The 16,411-nt window shown below is 31.5% G+C and overlaps 1 protein-coding gene across 2 annotated transcripts in view; it reads left to right on the top strand.

Annotated features, from left to right (window-relative positions):
- The first annotated feature begins 3,246 nt into the window (after positions 1-3,246).
- Positions 3,247-16,411, top strand: part of LOC148616098 (putative G protein-coupled receptor 139) — a 49,425-nt gene continuing 36,260 nt past the window's right edge. For both annotated transcript variants that reach the window (XR_015921903.1, XM_088581570.1), the window contains exon 1: positions 3,247-3,378. The gene's annotated coding sequence lies outside the window, so the exon portion shown is untranslated. The remainder of the gene's footprint in view (positions 3,379-16,411) is intronic.

The following is a 16,411-nucleotide window of genomic DNA, read 5'->3' as shown; positions in this document are numbered from 1 at the left end:
ACTCAAAAAAAAAAACAAAAAACAAAAAACAAAAACAAAAAACAAAAAAAACAAAAACAAAAACAAAAACATAAAGATGGTAACCTAGATACGGATATCAATTCCTTATACTTTGTAAAAAAAATACGATTTCAAATCATCTTTCAGATATACCGTAAAAGATGTTTACAAAATGCTGGATTTTTTTTATCGATAACATATTTAACATATTTGTCCAGTGTTGCAAACGCGTCATTCAACAAACGGTCGTCATTACAATGAAACAATTGTGCTCTTGTACTTGCTGACCTAATCCATCACTCTTATGAGGCTGACTTTGTATCTGATCGGATCCAAATGAAGTAACATCGTTTAGCTATATCATTTCATCTTAGTTTCCTCTATACAGATGACGTATTATCGTTAATGGATCCTAGTTTCGGTAGTTTCATACATCGCATCTACCCCCAACGTACTTGAGATAAAGGATAATACAGATACTGTGAAATCAACCTCTTGACATACACTTAGAGATCGGTGGTAAAAGGAAACAACTGACCAAACTGTACGACATACGTTACGAGCTTTCATTCCGTCTTGTAAACTTTCCACCCATTTGTGGCAACATCCGTCAGTACCAGTGTCTGGAGTTTTATATCACAACTAATACCTTATGCCAGATCTTGCTGTAACTACACCCACTTTTTTTGTATCGCGCTAGACTTCTTACAGTTAGGCTTCTGCAACAGGGTTTTGTTACTGCAATACTGAAATCATCACTTCAAAAATGTTATGGTCGTCATTATGAACTCGTGGATCGTTACTATGTATCCATCTGCTCCGGGAGAACTAATTTGATCAACATTTCAAATTGCCTTTTCCTCTTTCGTCTACCCTGGACTTGACTTTTTATGAGCAATTCGTTGAATGTTTCTAGAAAAGCAGAGGACATCTATCCTACCGGTGCTCCTGGCCCATGCTCTTAGTTTTTAGTGGAGTCAAATTTGCTCAGTTACATTGTATTGTATGTATTATTTTGGTTATTTTATATTTTTTTTTTGTGACTGTTTTTCCTGTCTGGTCTGTGGCCCTAGATTATATTCTTTTGATTTCTGTTATAATCTTGGTTTCTTTGATAACTCTTTGAAAGAGCAGTGGGAGAAAAAAAAACGCAATTACCAAAGTAAGTATTTGGTACTCCAAATGACTACTTTAAAATATTCCCTTGTTCCGATTTCGAAAAACTTTTTTTAAGATATAAATCATTGATTTTGATTCCATTTAAACTTGTTTCTACAAAATTGGAAAGTTTTGTTTCATTATATTTCGGCAGACTGTAACAGAACATCAACGTTTCTACGTAAAAAGAAACTAGATGGTTAAAAAAAAAGCTCAACGGAGCTTGTTGCCAAATCCTAGTTATTAACAATATTAATGCTACTGCTTTGTTTCATCTATATGCTTAATGAATATGTTTAAACTGAAAAAATCTAAGCCATTTTTGAAGTACTTGCCCTTTTACTTCTGGACATATCTACATTAAGCTCAATTTATTGGAAATGTAATGAAATATTTTTTCTAATACTGGTAGTTTTATGGTATTGTCATTCTTTAATATATTTTAAGCCAGCTTTCAATAACTCCAAGCGTGTTCCAAACTGATAACTCTTGCTGTCCTTATGATGTATGTTGAGGTATTCTATGGTGAGAATCTGTAGTATTATTAAAGGAGTTTCATAATAGTTTGTTCTTTCAATTGATTTTAGTCATTCTAGTCATTATATTTAAATGGTGATGGTCTTAACTATATTAACCCCACCACATTGTTCATTGTCCTGTCCACAGTCAGAAGATGTTGGTCATTACTGTGTCTATGTGTTGTTAATTTACTTTTAAGTTTTTTTTTTTAAAGAAATTTTAACATTGCTACCGTTGCTTTGATCACTTTTAATCTTAGGGCCTTTCTGAACAAAGTTATGAACCTAGCCCATGCTCCCGAGTTGCTCATTTTACTCTTGTTACTTTGGTACTATTTTGATTATTTTGTGTGCTTTTTTTTTGTTTGTCTGGTTTCCATGTCGGGTCTTTTTCCCTGGATTACATTGTTTTGATTTCCTCTAGAATCTTGATTTCCCTGATTACGCTTTCAAAGTGTGTTTAAATTTATTGAAGACCTTATGGTATTTAGGTTATACGCTGGTGCAATTGTTACGTTTCACAACATCTGTTCTTTTTTCTATTGCCGTAAACCACGGAATACCAATTTGGATTGAACCATTAGTTTCGCATCTTTCAAATATTGGGAACTTAACGCTTATACAAGCGGTGATTTGTTATTGCTTGTATGTCATTAATCAACATGGTTGTCATAAATATATGTACTGGTATAACACCCGATGGAGTATGAGTTAAATAAACATGATTTGATCTCTTATGGAGATCATACGCCATTGCTCTCTTGTACTTGAGGTAATTTAAAAAAAAAACCGTACAGAGATGAACGAAATATTTTATATTTCCACATGTTATTGATATGTTGCTAAGATTACGTTTGAGTTTATCATGAAGACATCTGAATTTGGTAAAATGATTATTTCGTAAATGTTATATATGAAAAACATTCAGGCATGTCCATAGAACGATTAAATTCGTAAATAATACAAAACTTGGAACACAAGGAAGAATTTATACGAAAATCAAATTACAAACAGTACAAACAAATATAAATATTATACTCCGAAACAAGCAATACACAAATTACAGAACAAAGCAAGTGTCAACTAGAAGAAAAAGTTAAATGTAAATATGAAACTTTTTACATACAAAAGTAGACAAATAATTACTTTCAGTGAACAGAGTTGATATGTCCTTACTTAGTTGACCATTTACTGATGAAATGTCTTAAGATACTGGACATTTTACATATATTATAAATTTGATAATAACAAGTTTAAATCTCTTTACGGTAGTCATGTAATCAATGGAATATCAACTTTATTAGTCTGTCTCTATTGTATCACTGTCAGGGTTGTGGATTACACGAATACGAATACACCACTGTCATGATTCGTATCAATGCATACTGTAATAAGAGTTGCCCGATTAATTTACCTCTTGATATTCTTTTTTTGTTAGTTCGTATGTCAAGATTATCCACCATATAATTACAAATCAATGATTCTTGATTCTGTATTGATTAATCTAGACCATATAGAGTGTTTGAGAGAGTCTGCATACTTTATAAGACTTCTGTCATTCAGGTTAAAAAAGTAATCAATGCAACAATTAGATACCGCCTTATTTATTACATTAGAACGTTATTAAGTAAAACAGATCATATGATAATTATCTTTTGGATACGACGAATGTCATGGATGTAAAGAATTATGGTTTTCCATGGTAAGTTGTTTACATATATTTGTTATAATGAAAAATATTCGTGGTACTTATCGAATTCCAATTAGTGTCAAAATCAAAGAAGACAAAATGTCTTGATTTTTTCATTATCTTTGTATATGTTTTGATTTGTTTCATAGTGGTTTATTTGGAATGTTATTTGTTTTTGATGTTATATGTTGGTGATGTTTGTCATGCAAAGTATCGTGGTGGTGCGAGTTTAAAAGGCATTGTTACTGCTTAAACTTTGGTTGAATGTTTAGAATTTTGTGCATTTGGATGCGAAATAAATTGACGATTTACGTATTTTGCTTTCTGCCACTCACGAAAAGGTGGAATAAATGAACGTAAAACTTAATTTGAACATTGTATTTTAAAAGGCATTTGTAATTACAAATCGAAATTAACTGTAACTGGAAACTTATCAGTCTCTCCACTGAGCTACGATTCTCCTTACCCTTCTTAGAAGGAGTAATCAAGGGAACCAAGGTTATAGAGATAATCAAAAGAATGTAATCCAGGGACAAAGACCAGACATGGAAAACGAAATCAAGAAAATAATTTATCTTTCTTATGTTTCTCTTCTCTTCTCTCTTCTACAAAGAAAATCAAAATACAGTTGAACCCAATTTGTTTGACAAAAAGTAAAGTAAGTATTCTCATCATAACTGGAAAAAAAACATAAAGTAACTAAAATCGTACATACAAAGTACAAAAAAAACAAATGAGCGACTCGGACCCCACTAAAAACTGGGAGCATGGACCAATGGTGGAAGACGTAATGATTTGTTGATTGTCATATGCATGATAGTATATAATATTTTCGTTATCTCAGGCTAAGAATAAATTCATGAGCATGTTTTCTGTTTTGATGCAATATATAAGGTTTTGTTGTGAATAATTTGATGTTAATTATTTTATTGTTTCCTTTTTAATAATGTCAGGAAAAAAACTTCTAATGTTAAGTAGCACTCACGATAAGAATCATGCAAAATGTGATTCATGGTTTGAAGCCTACATATTTTTATTTTTGATATTTTGTGAAAAATGTAATAGTAAACATGAATGAACATATGGCTTTTCATATGATCCTTGTGTTTAGGAGATAAAAGTTATAAAGAATGTAGAATTAAAAGTTAAGGGAGACAATTCTGTAAATAACACTTAAATACAATAGAAACTGTTGAAATTTAAATGTGGATTATCTCCTAAGAGCAGACAGATTAGATTGAATAATTATACATTTCATCATATAGACCCATAAAGCAACTTTGTCACAAAAAATGAAAATGTGTAGCCTTTTTTGGGTGTTTTTCACATATTATAGAGTTTGCATGGTTCTTAGCCGAAATGCTGGTCAATAACAACCAGACATGTTAACCCTTTGAATTCTTTTATCGAAGACGAAACAGGCAACCTATACTGACATATATACTTATTAACAATTGAATAGCTGGTAGTTATCTAGAGTCTTTTCCCCCTTGATTACTCTTTCATAAAGTTGAGGATGAAATTTGCATGCAGATTCTCAATTCTAAAATTACACTTTTTATGGTATGTGTTTTGGAATACATGTATTGTTATTTATGCCAAAATGTACAATATAAACACATAGGAGACGCATTTTTTGAATTCATATTTTACATTATTTGGTTGAACATAACACAATTTATTGCACTGATAATTTTGAAGAGGTATGTTACAATAGATACAATGATGTCATGTAATTGTCCTGATCGCACAATATTACATAATGTGATCTTATTTACACATTTTACAGTTATTATACTCTTAAGGTTTACTCAAACATTGAATGTATGCACATCAAAGGACGTATTCATATTTATGAATATATGACTTTTAGGTTGTCTATAATCTACCCATTATATCATGCATATTTATATTAATGTACAAGAAAGTAATATTTGAAAGAAGTACATACACTGATAAATATATGATAAACATATATATAGTTGGTATTATGTTAAGAGAAGGACTATAGTAACTGATCAATTTAGGGATAACACAAACTAGACAAGTACGACTGTGAACGAAGCTCATTTAGTGATACCCCCGCTTTTGCTACTAATATAACAACCATGGATCATTCAGAAGAAAAATAGATACAAAGGTATTATGTGATAATGAATTTGCACAAGTAATACATAGCGTTTTCTAGACGGTGTATCCATCTGCACCATGAAAACTGATTTGTTCAACGTGTCATAGTTTTCCCTTCCTCTTTCGTCTATCCCGAACTTGACTTTTATGAGCAGCTCAGCTAGAAGTATATGACGCTTACTCTACCGTTGCACTTGGTCCATGCTCCAAGGAGTCCGATCTGCTCATTTACTTTTGGTACTTTGTATGTATTATTTTAGTTACTTTATGGTTACACAATGTAATTGGGCGAGATGGTTTGCCCTTCAAACGGACCTTATGATTTCTTTCATTTTTGAAATCTTTGTTCAGAATCTCTATACAAGTGCAGATCATATGGACAAAATATAAATTTTTTAGAAGAAATATCCTTGTTGATGTTCGATTTTTTAAATTCTAATAACACATAGCTGACGACGTTTTCGATGGTTACAACTATTGAATTTTAACAAAATACCATATAATATATTGAAAGAGTAATCAAGGGAACCAAGGTTGTAGCGGTAATCAAAAGAATGTAATCCAGGGAACAGACCAGACATGGAAAACAAACATACACAACAAAACACATAAACATTTACTTGAAATAAGAATCGTAAATGACGTAATATGTGTTCAAGCAGAAACATTTGTTAAAAGGGTTAAAATAATTTTATTATAGCATGCTGGTTAATTCTCACAATTTAGCATTTGATAATGTAGTAATTTGTAAACGCAAATCATTAAGCTGAAATAGAAAAAATAGCAGATAGCTTTAACGTGAAATATGGGATGACATGAAAATATTGTTTAGAAAAGTTATTTAAGGTCTTAACATAGTACAACTCTGTAACATGCGTATCAAGGGGTTCTATAAAAGAGGAAATGAAAAATTGAAGTACTTAAACATAGTGTTATTGCGCATTATTCATTTGCAAACATTATTTTCGGTTGTACATTTCATCCCATCATTGTGTATACGTCCATCTCAAATTAAATCGTAATATTACTTTTTCTGTAATATGAGGTATAAAGATTCTTTTTGATACAGTTGTTCGATTATAGCATTACTATAATTATTCAAACATTCAGAATTATAAGGTTTAGATTATTGAATTGAATAAGGTTTTAACTTTTTTCAAACGTTTTCTAACTCAACAAAAAGACCCCCCAAAAAACAAAAGATAATCTAAATTAAATACCCGAATCACAACTCAATTTGAACATTAAGCCTTTCACTGGTAAATTGTTTATAAATCTCGTAATAGATCAATCGTTTGTTACATTGCGGATAAATCTTTCTTTGAAACAGAAGAAGTATATGATGCACAATTCAGAACTAATATAGTATGTTGCTGACATTACATCATAATGGATTCTAGGAAAGAGAAGTAAAATTCAATTAAAAGCATTATTTTTTTTCTATCCTCGTACTGATTCCATCTCACTACAATTAGAAATCTTCCGTCGAAATGTTGTTGTAAAGTGTCTTCTTAAATAATGAGATTGTCTAACCGAAATGAGGTGCAACGGGAGTCTTTTTATACTCTTAAAAGAGCAGATGTATCAGTACAAATAGGCAGTGTATTTAAATGGTTTACGAGTTGCCAAAATAAAAAAAAAAAACAAATTGATTTATTCTTGTATAAAGTATGAAAATAGTGATCTGATATAAAGATATGCTATATATAAATTGTGAAACTTTTGAAAATGAAAATCAATAAACAACTCATGGTTTCAAATTAAATGTCGAATAATGTGGCTAAAGTAATTTTTCAATCGAATTGTAAGTTTTTAATAAATTACTATAGCAAAGTACAGTCTAGCATACAAAACTGATTTTTACCGACTGCTATAAATATTTCACAAACTAGTCCTTTGTTTTTACTTTTCTACAAAGTAATAAACAATAAAAAGAGTCGCCTAACCTGTTTAAATTATTGTCTTTTCCCTTCAGGTTGTTGTAATTAAAAATGTCAGAGACAAGACTAAAGCAGTTAGTTTTAGTTCTTCAGTTCAAGTTAAGTTTATACAGCGTAAGCTTATCTTGTGCTAACTTGATAGTTGGTAAACTTGTAATGCTAAAAAAAAAGTAAAAAAAAGAGAAGACCAAAAACAAAAACATAACAGAAACAAAAACAAAACAAAACAAAAACAAAAACAAAACAAAAAACAAGAAACAAGAAACAAACAAACAAAAACAAATTTGGAAGTGAAATAATAATAGTATATTAATTGAATCGCTTCCAGACGTAACCTTTACAAAAAATAATGTTATAACAATTTAAACTTGTGAGAAAGTATATTTTTCTACCATAGGTTTTCATTAAGAGATTAAAAAATCTATAGATTTATGGTCAATTATAAAGATTTGTTTTTTCGACATGGTTAACATACATGTACATCGGAACAAAAAATAAGTCGATTAATAAGTAAGGTGACCACTGTTTGGCCCCCATCCATGTTATTTTACGACACAAACCATGTTTTACTGATTGGTTAAAGAAAAAAACATACGCAGGTAAACGAAGGAGCTTTTAAGGCAAACTCGTATAAAGCTACGTATGTAAAAGGTTATAGACTCAAATATCACGAAAACGCACATAATACTATCTTCTAGTCATTTGTTTATACACCCACATGGTGAAATAACCCTCCTCAGAATAAAAGAAAAACGAACAAATTGGCTTTTTGACAATGATCCATATGTTCACAATCTTACCTACGTTTTTCCTTTGTTAAACATCCACAGTAAAATAATTCCCTACAAATTTCAAAATACTAACATGTTTTGGCCAACACAAATGTGACCTGGATGTAATAATAAGTACATATCAGGGTAAAAGACATTTCAACTTGCAGGTATTATTCAAAAGACAAACAGTACGTTATTATAACTTTGCGGTGTAAGCGAAATTTCGCTTAATTTTAACGACTCTTTTGCTGCCACCTTGTGATTTGTGATGTAGTTGAAACACAATTGTAGTGGTAAACGCTTCTCTTAATGTCATATTCTAATGATACACACAATGTTACGATTTGATATTGTCTCATGTTGTGCGTCGGATCAAAACAGAAGATGGATGTACAATCACTTTAAAAAAAAGAAGTGGACTAATGACGAAAATCATTTAAAAATAGCTGAATAATGCTAGTGAAAATTGACTACTGATTAAAACAACGTTAGAACTATATCAAACATATACCATTAATAAGAAAATTGTAACGGGGAAATATTTGGAAAAACAAAATTTGAGAATTGAAGATAGAAGTCATGTAGACAAATATATATGATAATATAACCGAATGCACAAATAAATCATGATATTTTTGTTCAAAAACAACACCTCTATGGTCTAGTCATGCAGCTCTCCGAAACAAAGCTTTTGAATTCATTTCATGTACAATTGAAAATAAATTGATTTTCAATTTTGCTTAAACAGGATCATTAACTTCCTTAATTGATAGTACCCAATATATTCCATAACAATATTCTAAAGGCAATATATTGAACCGTTCACCCGAATCATACTTTCACGGACGTCAACAATTTTGCATTTATCTTGTATTGCATAATACTCGTCTGTAATGATGAAATTTGCTAAAAATCTTTCCTAAACAATAAACACTATTGCTTTTTTTAATTATGACCTTTTGATGCCATATGATTCCCGTTTTTGTAAGTGTTTGTTATGACATTTTCGGCGATAAACTACCAAGATTCACTGCAGAAGATGTTTATTCATCAATATCTTGGATTTCAAACAGTAAAGAATCTTTAACTAAAAAATGCATAATTCTCCAGAAACATTTAAGTTTGAACTGATATATTAGCCTTTTGAATGAACGCAAAATGAAAGAAACGAGGGGGTTTAGCCTTCTTGTCAAGATGTTTATCCTCTTAGATTAATATTACCTTTCACGGTAAAAAAAAACCATTCACTTGAGATGTAAACACCAGATTTCAGTTCTGCGTGAAGATATTATCAGAAAATTGCTATTGGCGTTGACTTTTAGTTTACTGAGAGATTTTTGAAAACATGCATATTTTTTAAAGATGCCAATCAATCAATCTAAAACAAAAGCATTTCGGTATTAGTAATTGAAAGTCTGTCGATTATTTATGTGACTAAAACAGACTTAATGGTGTCAAATAATTGGCTGCCTCAAAAAGAAATGATTGAAACAGTCATGTAAGCAACATTGGCCAGTTTGTAAAAAAATAGAGTTCACTATGGTAAAATTGGCCTTAATGTGATTACGTAAAGCAAATATATTGTAACAATTCGACCAGTAGGAGTACAACATTAGTAGAAATTGCGCAACTGCCAAGATGATTGTTACACATGGGTATCCAAATAACTGGAAAGGTATGCGTTTTGGAGGTATTAATAAGTTACTCCGCGAAACACGTTGACAGAATACCGAAATTAACGATTGATATAATATTGACACTTTTGTATGTATTGTCCTAAAAAAAGGTAACAACGAAAATATTGAATGCTCCTAGGGAAAATCGTGAATTACAAATAGTGAATATATTTCATCAAGAATGATTTTAAAAGGATATAGCCAGTTCACAAAAGAGTCAAATTACTTATGGACCGTCTTAACGATGTAGTCAGTCTTAGTGATTAATTTTTCATTCATAAGAATTTGTGCAAGAAGATTAGTTGTGCGAATATTGTTACGACTATTAACTTTGTAGCTAGAAATTTTGCTAGATCGCATATAAATAGAATACATTAAACATATAACAATGACATCGAGAAAGTATGTCTAGGATTGATGTCGGAAACTTTAAATAGGACTGCAAACATGTATATTTAGTGTTATCTTAAAGCAGTACGGATTTGCTTAAGACGGCCACGACCGAAACCAAAGGAATAATTCAAAACCACTCGCAAATATCTACCTATCCGGCACCACCCAGACATTCACATATGTCACTAGGAAGTTTGCTGGACTCTAAACAGAAAAAGACAATAGTTTCACAATCTTTTTTTTAGGAATCACATTGAAGGCGGAAACACGAGGATCTTACATCTCACAGAGAATGTAATTGCACAACCGAAAAAACTCGACATGCTTAATAACGATCCAATTTTTGTTATGTGATAACTTGCAGTTTACTGAGACTTGTTTCCGGAAAAGATTCAGAGTTCTCAATTCCGAGTTAATTAAACCATAAACTATATTACAAATCGTCCTATTGTGAAAGGCTTCGTATTCGTAGTACAACACTTTATGCCGACCGCAAAAATAAAATGACATGTTTATTAATGAAATGGTCCATTAATATTTTTGAAGTCACCACTAAAACCGGTGTATCCCTCTGCACCATGAAAACTGATTTGTTCAGCGTGTCATAGTTTTTTTCCTCTTTCGTCTACTTGGACTTGACGTTTTACCAGCAACTCGGCGGTGGCTTCTAGAAAAGCAGAGGACGCTTACCCTACCGGTATATTTTAGTTATTTTATTGTCTTTGTTGTGTGTGTCTGTTTTCCCTCTCTGGTCTTTGTCCGGAGACTACATTTTTTTATTTCCGCTAGAATCTTGGTTCTCTTGATCACTCTTTCTTCAGAATAGACAATTAAGTAATACAATTTAATGTTCATTATTTTCCGGTGCATTATTTTCCCAGTTTTCAAGTGATAATTTTAGAGCATCTGTTCTGAAGAGTAACCACTCATTTTGTACATCAATTATGTGAGATAGTCTGAGCAGATTTTGAATATCTCCTGTTAAGGTATATGCCATTAAGAATATGTACCATTGACGTATGAAGTATCCTGACGTAAGACATTGATCACTGATTTATATATTTTTGTTGTTGTGTTAATATTTCTAATTTTCTTTTTGCGTAATAAATAATCATAATAAGCAAATTGAAGTAACTAGAGACTGTATATTAAGTCCTGATTGTTATTTGTCTTTTTGTTAAAATATATTCACAGATTTATGACGTTTGCAGAGGAATTAAAAATCAAACATAACACAATACATTTTTTTTTAAAATCTACGAAGTAAAACCACAGTTATTAAGGGAAATTCTAACGCTCATTTTCAACCGCCGAAGCAAAAGCGAACCAAAAATTGATGGAATCAAGGAAATAAGTAAAGAAATTAAAAAATACCTACTGAAACTGAATGCCAACGATTATACCAACAAAACAAGGAAATTGAGCAGTTGAAACGATAGGGGAAGTTACCCATCCATTTTGTAATGTCACTCATGCCTAATAATAACATGATTTTATATGAGACAGGTTAAAACAATTCCTATGAAGGTAATTACTTGATTTTTTTTGGTTAAACGAAGATTTGCAATTAAGGCAAAAGTTCAAATACTTAATGGTAGGACTTTACCGACTCGAGAAGAAACATGCCGGATACCTCAACCTCTACTTTAACGTTTTATCTAGTTATAAAGTATGTTCATTAAATTTATTTAACTTTTAAATATGCCTATTATATTTGTTTTTATTCATCTTACGGACGCGATTAGCAGAAAATATAAATATATATAGAACAAATGTGTTAACTTCCAAATTTCGCAAATGTTCGTGCTTCGTGTTTCTTTTTATTGTGTGTGTTTCATATAAATACCACACCATCCAAGTTTAGATTTAAACTAAAATATAATTGCAGTTTGCTGTTAAGAAAGTTCGTCCCTATCGTATTGCTATACGACCTTACGAAATACAAATGTTTGTTAGGGCGTCGTAATCTAGAATAGCAATGATTATATTGTCAAATGGCCAGTAATTATTTTCAAAACTGTTTTTCGGTGATTCGACTAGAAAAAAATATTAGAACCTTACAGGTTATTACTGCTCACAAGAAAGCAGGATTGCCTGAAACTATAGATTATAAGCAAGCTAGTAAAATTAAATGATCATTATTTTCCAACAATGTGCCGGTCTAAAACAAGAGGGTATATTCATAATGAAGTTTTTTTTACATAAACAACATGTTTCGTACGTAAGGATAACTTGAATTTGCAACTGGTAAACTAAAGCAGATTGAAAAGAAGGCTAGAATAGAACAGTTGAATATTACTGATAAGATCAGTTATTGAATTGAACTGACGACAAGTGTAATCCTTTAATGTTGTAATACGCATTTTGTCATCCATCGTTATAGTGTTTTCGATTTTTGTCTTCTCAGGTGAACCTCAATATTTCTATTTTATACGAGAGTAGCCTTATCTCGTTAAACTCATAGAGGAAACATAATGTATACGCACCGTTTATTCTTCTTTCATCTTCTGAAACCTAAGCATGTACCTTCTGATGGTTTTGCATTCTTCCTTTAAACTTAACAGTTAAGACATTGGTGATAAATACATTGTTAAAATAATAGATGGAGCTAATTACAGTTGTTACTTGTTCTATACAGAAATATGAATAGCTAATGACTCAAATGCATATAGTTTTTGTTTCCGAACAAAACATATTAGCAAGACAAAAGTCTGAATCAAAATCAATTATCAGTAATATATTTGTCTTTCTGAAATAATGAATCATACTATACATATTATTGACACATTGAGAAAGAACCTATTCCATTATGTTGCATAAATGCCTACTTTATTCTTGTTAGGTACTATTATTTTCATAAAAAATCTATTTAAACTTTAGATTTTTTGCTAATGGTTTTAATTTGCGTAATGTTCAGGTACAAATGATTCTTCTAAAGGCAATACTAGAATGGTTGGACCTGACCGCATTTCTACAATTTACCACTGTAACATATGAAGTCTGTGAAGAATTAGGCAGTGGGTGGCACATCGTTATTCTCAATTTGGTCTTTTTTGCATCAAATGTATTTAATACATGTAGAAAACAACTGAAAAACTGTTTGAATTAATCTTGAAGCATCTGTGACGTAAACATTTTTGAATGCTTATATAGGGAAAAAAGTGCGTATAAAAAAATTAAACTAAAATAAACTAAATTTGACCTGCCTAAAATGCAAAATTAACTAACACTTTTATAGTGATTTCCGGAGATAATGAGGTATGAATACTGATTCAATATTATCTTATTGGTTTAATTGAGTGTCTCGAATGATTTGTTTCACGTGAATGTGAATTTACAGTCTTTGAATATAATCTTGACAATTATGACACTTTCAAGAATTACATTTGTAAAATTCAGACCTGAAAGAAGTTTGAACTATGAACATTTCTTTGTAATTGCTTTTCATCATCTCTTTTATCATTGATTTGGTTACAATATGATATTTTATATTCATTATTGTCATCATTATTGAGTAATTTAAGTGAAGAGAAATATGACAACACTTGTTGTTCCTTGGTTGATTCCTAGACTAAGTCCAGCATTATTGTCTGGTTACAGAGTATAAATTAGCAAGGTATGAATTTTAACGTTGTGAATTGAAACATCGACAGGACAAATAATTCGCTCGAGACCGTCGGGTATGCTTTCAGTCGTGTACAGCCAGAATTACTGTACTTAATTTATTACTTTTTTTTAAAAATTCAAAGTGAAATTAATATAGTCTGAAATAACTGAAGTTTAATTGTAGATGTCACGGTCTCGTTTGAGTTTAAAAACGATCGGACAAAAAAGAAAACAATGAATTTTAAACGAGGGTCAAACTCCAGTATACATGCAGCAAACCGCATATAACATCAAATCTTTAACCTTTTATGTAAAGTACAGTTACATTCTTATTTGTTCTTCCATTTTGTCTGCACGGTTCATTTTATTAGTAAAATTAACGATAGATTCGTGACCTAGTTCAACCTTGACTGATGTTGTCACATATCCATTCGATTTTATAGTATAGTTTCTACAATCTTGATGTATCCGTTTCCTCAATCGTGATTAGCCATTTAGAGATGTAATTTCTTCGACGAATGATTTTACAGAATGTTTATTGTAGGAAGAGAATTTCCTTATTTACTTAGGGATACGGCTTGGTCTTTTAGTGTAACTTTCTATAGGTATTAAAAGTTACAATCATATTGATAGACAGTCATTAGGCATAAGAAAATACAATGTAATAGAACATGTTAGACTTCAATTCATAAAATGGTAAAAATTGAAGAACGGATAAACAAAAGATTATGGAAAGTGTGCACATTTGCGTCATCTAAAGAAAATGTACGGTGAGTTCCGGGTATTCAGAAAACAAATTGGTATTTTGGGTAGTTTATGACTTTTTATTCTTCCCGATCAATAATTGTGGCTTGTATGTCGTCCTAATAGATAACTGTTTGATATGCTTTTTGTTATCTCTTGACATTAAATGCAACCATCATAAAAAATATTCACTACTGAGTTTCGTATTTTTAATATTGGCAACTTATTTTCAAATAAATTTAAAACTTGTATGCCGCTATTTTAACAACATATCTCTATACATATTAATATGCTCATGATTGTAAAAAAAGAGAAATAAAGCAGGACACAATACTGAAAAGGCGCAAGGCGTATAAAAAAAACATACGTTATCTTAGTTCAACCCACCATTTCCATCGGTAATACCTGCACCAAATTCAGGATCATTGCGTATGTTTCCAACTTGACAATTTTTTGCCTTGATATTGCAATAAGTCATATGGATTTTCCTTCTAATGCCTACTGCAATTCGGTTTTATTTTGTATTTTGTAATTACAATTAATTTTCAAAAAATTAATTCGTAGACGAAACGCCATATTCAGATAAAAAAATCTTTAAAATCCATATTCTTTTATCAAACACATTATGTCATCCCTGGTCAAAAGAGGTGCACATCTTACAAAATCGCTCCAAAATCCCAATTAGTCGAGTCCGGGTTGCTCATTTATCCTTTTGTTAATGTGTGTTCATGGTTTGTCAGATTTCCTGGTGTAGCCGTCTAGGATCATCTGTTACTTGATCTGATATTTGTTTCTTTCTACCTTTAATTGATTTATTAGTTTTGATTTCAAATAAGAACGAACACAAGTAATGTTAGATTTTAATCTTAATTTATATGCTCCTACATGTTCTTGTAATAGTTTGTGTTAAAATAAGCACAATCAAATGACTTCGTACATTTCATTTTTCTAATCGATTATAACGAAAGAGTAATCAAGGGAACCAAGGTTATAGCGGTAATCAAAAGAATGTTATCCAGGAACAAAGACCAGACATGGAAAACAGACATACACAATAAAGAACATAAAGTAACTAAAATCATACATACAAAGTAACAAAAGTAAATGAGCAACTCGGACTCCACTAAAAACTGGGAGCATGAACCAGGTGCACCGGTAGGGTAAGCGTCCTCTGCTTTTTTAGAAACACCCGCCGAGTTGCTCATACCATCCAGCCACGTTGATTCTGGATATACATAATACTATTTTTAGAATGACATGGTCATGAAACCACCGTTTTAGGTATTATATAAACATGCTCGTTTATTCTGGTAATACTGACTGTAAAACCGGTGCCGATACTGAAGAAAAAATATATTATGTTTTTGTATGTTTTGTTTGTTTGTTGGGGTTTAACGTCCGAGCAGCAATATTTCAGCTATATTCAGACAATGAACATGACATGGATGATAAAATGAACATGAAATGAAAAAAAAGGATGGGTCACAAGGATAATAGGGTCGACAAATTTCGATTGCCACTGGAAAAAGGGGGATGGGTAAGGTAGGGCAATTTAGCCTCCTGTGGTGGAGCGCAAAGGTTCCTACTCCTATCGAATACCACAGCAGGGTTCTTTAACGTGCGAGGAACGTGGCATCTTTCCCAACACGGTCAGTCAGGTTTTCCGTATTATAGCCTGACAACCCCAGCATGTAACACGCCAGGGGTACCCCATTCCACCACCTGGGGCACACATCCCAGTTGCTCTGTGGGCAGAGCGCCTAGCCCCCGGCTAGGTTTCTGA

This window comes from Perna viridis, chromosome 5 (assembly GCF_037379345.1).
Source record: "Perna viridis isolate PV_CMFRI_1.1 ecotype Kerala chromosome 5, ASM3737934v1, whole genome shotgun sequence".
NCBI lineage: Eukaryota > Metazoa > Mollusca > Bivalvia > Mytilida > Mytilidae > Perna > Perna viridis.
Note: the sequence above shows the minus strand (reverse complement) of the source record. Positions and strands in the feature narration are given on the sequence as shown.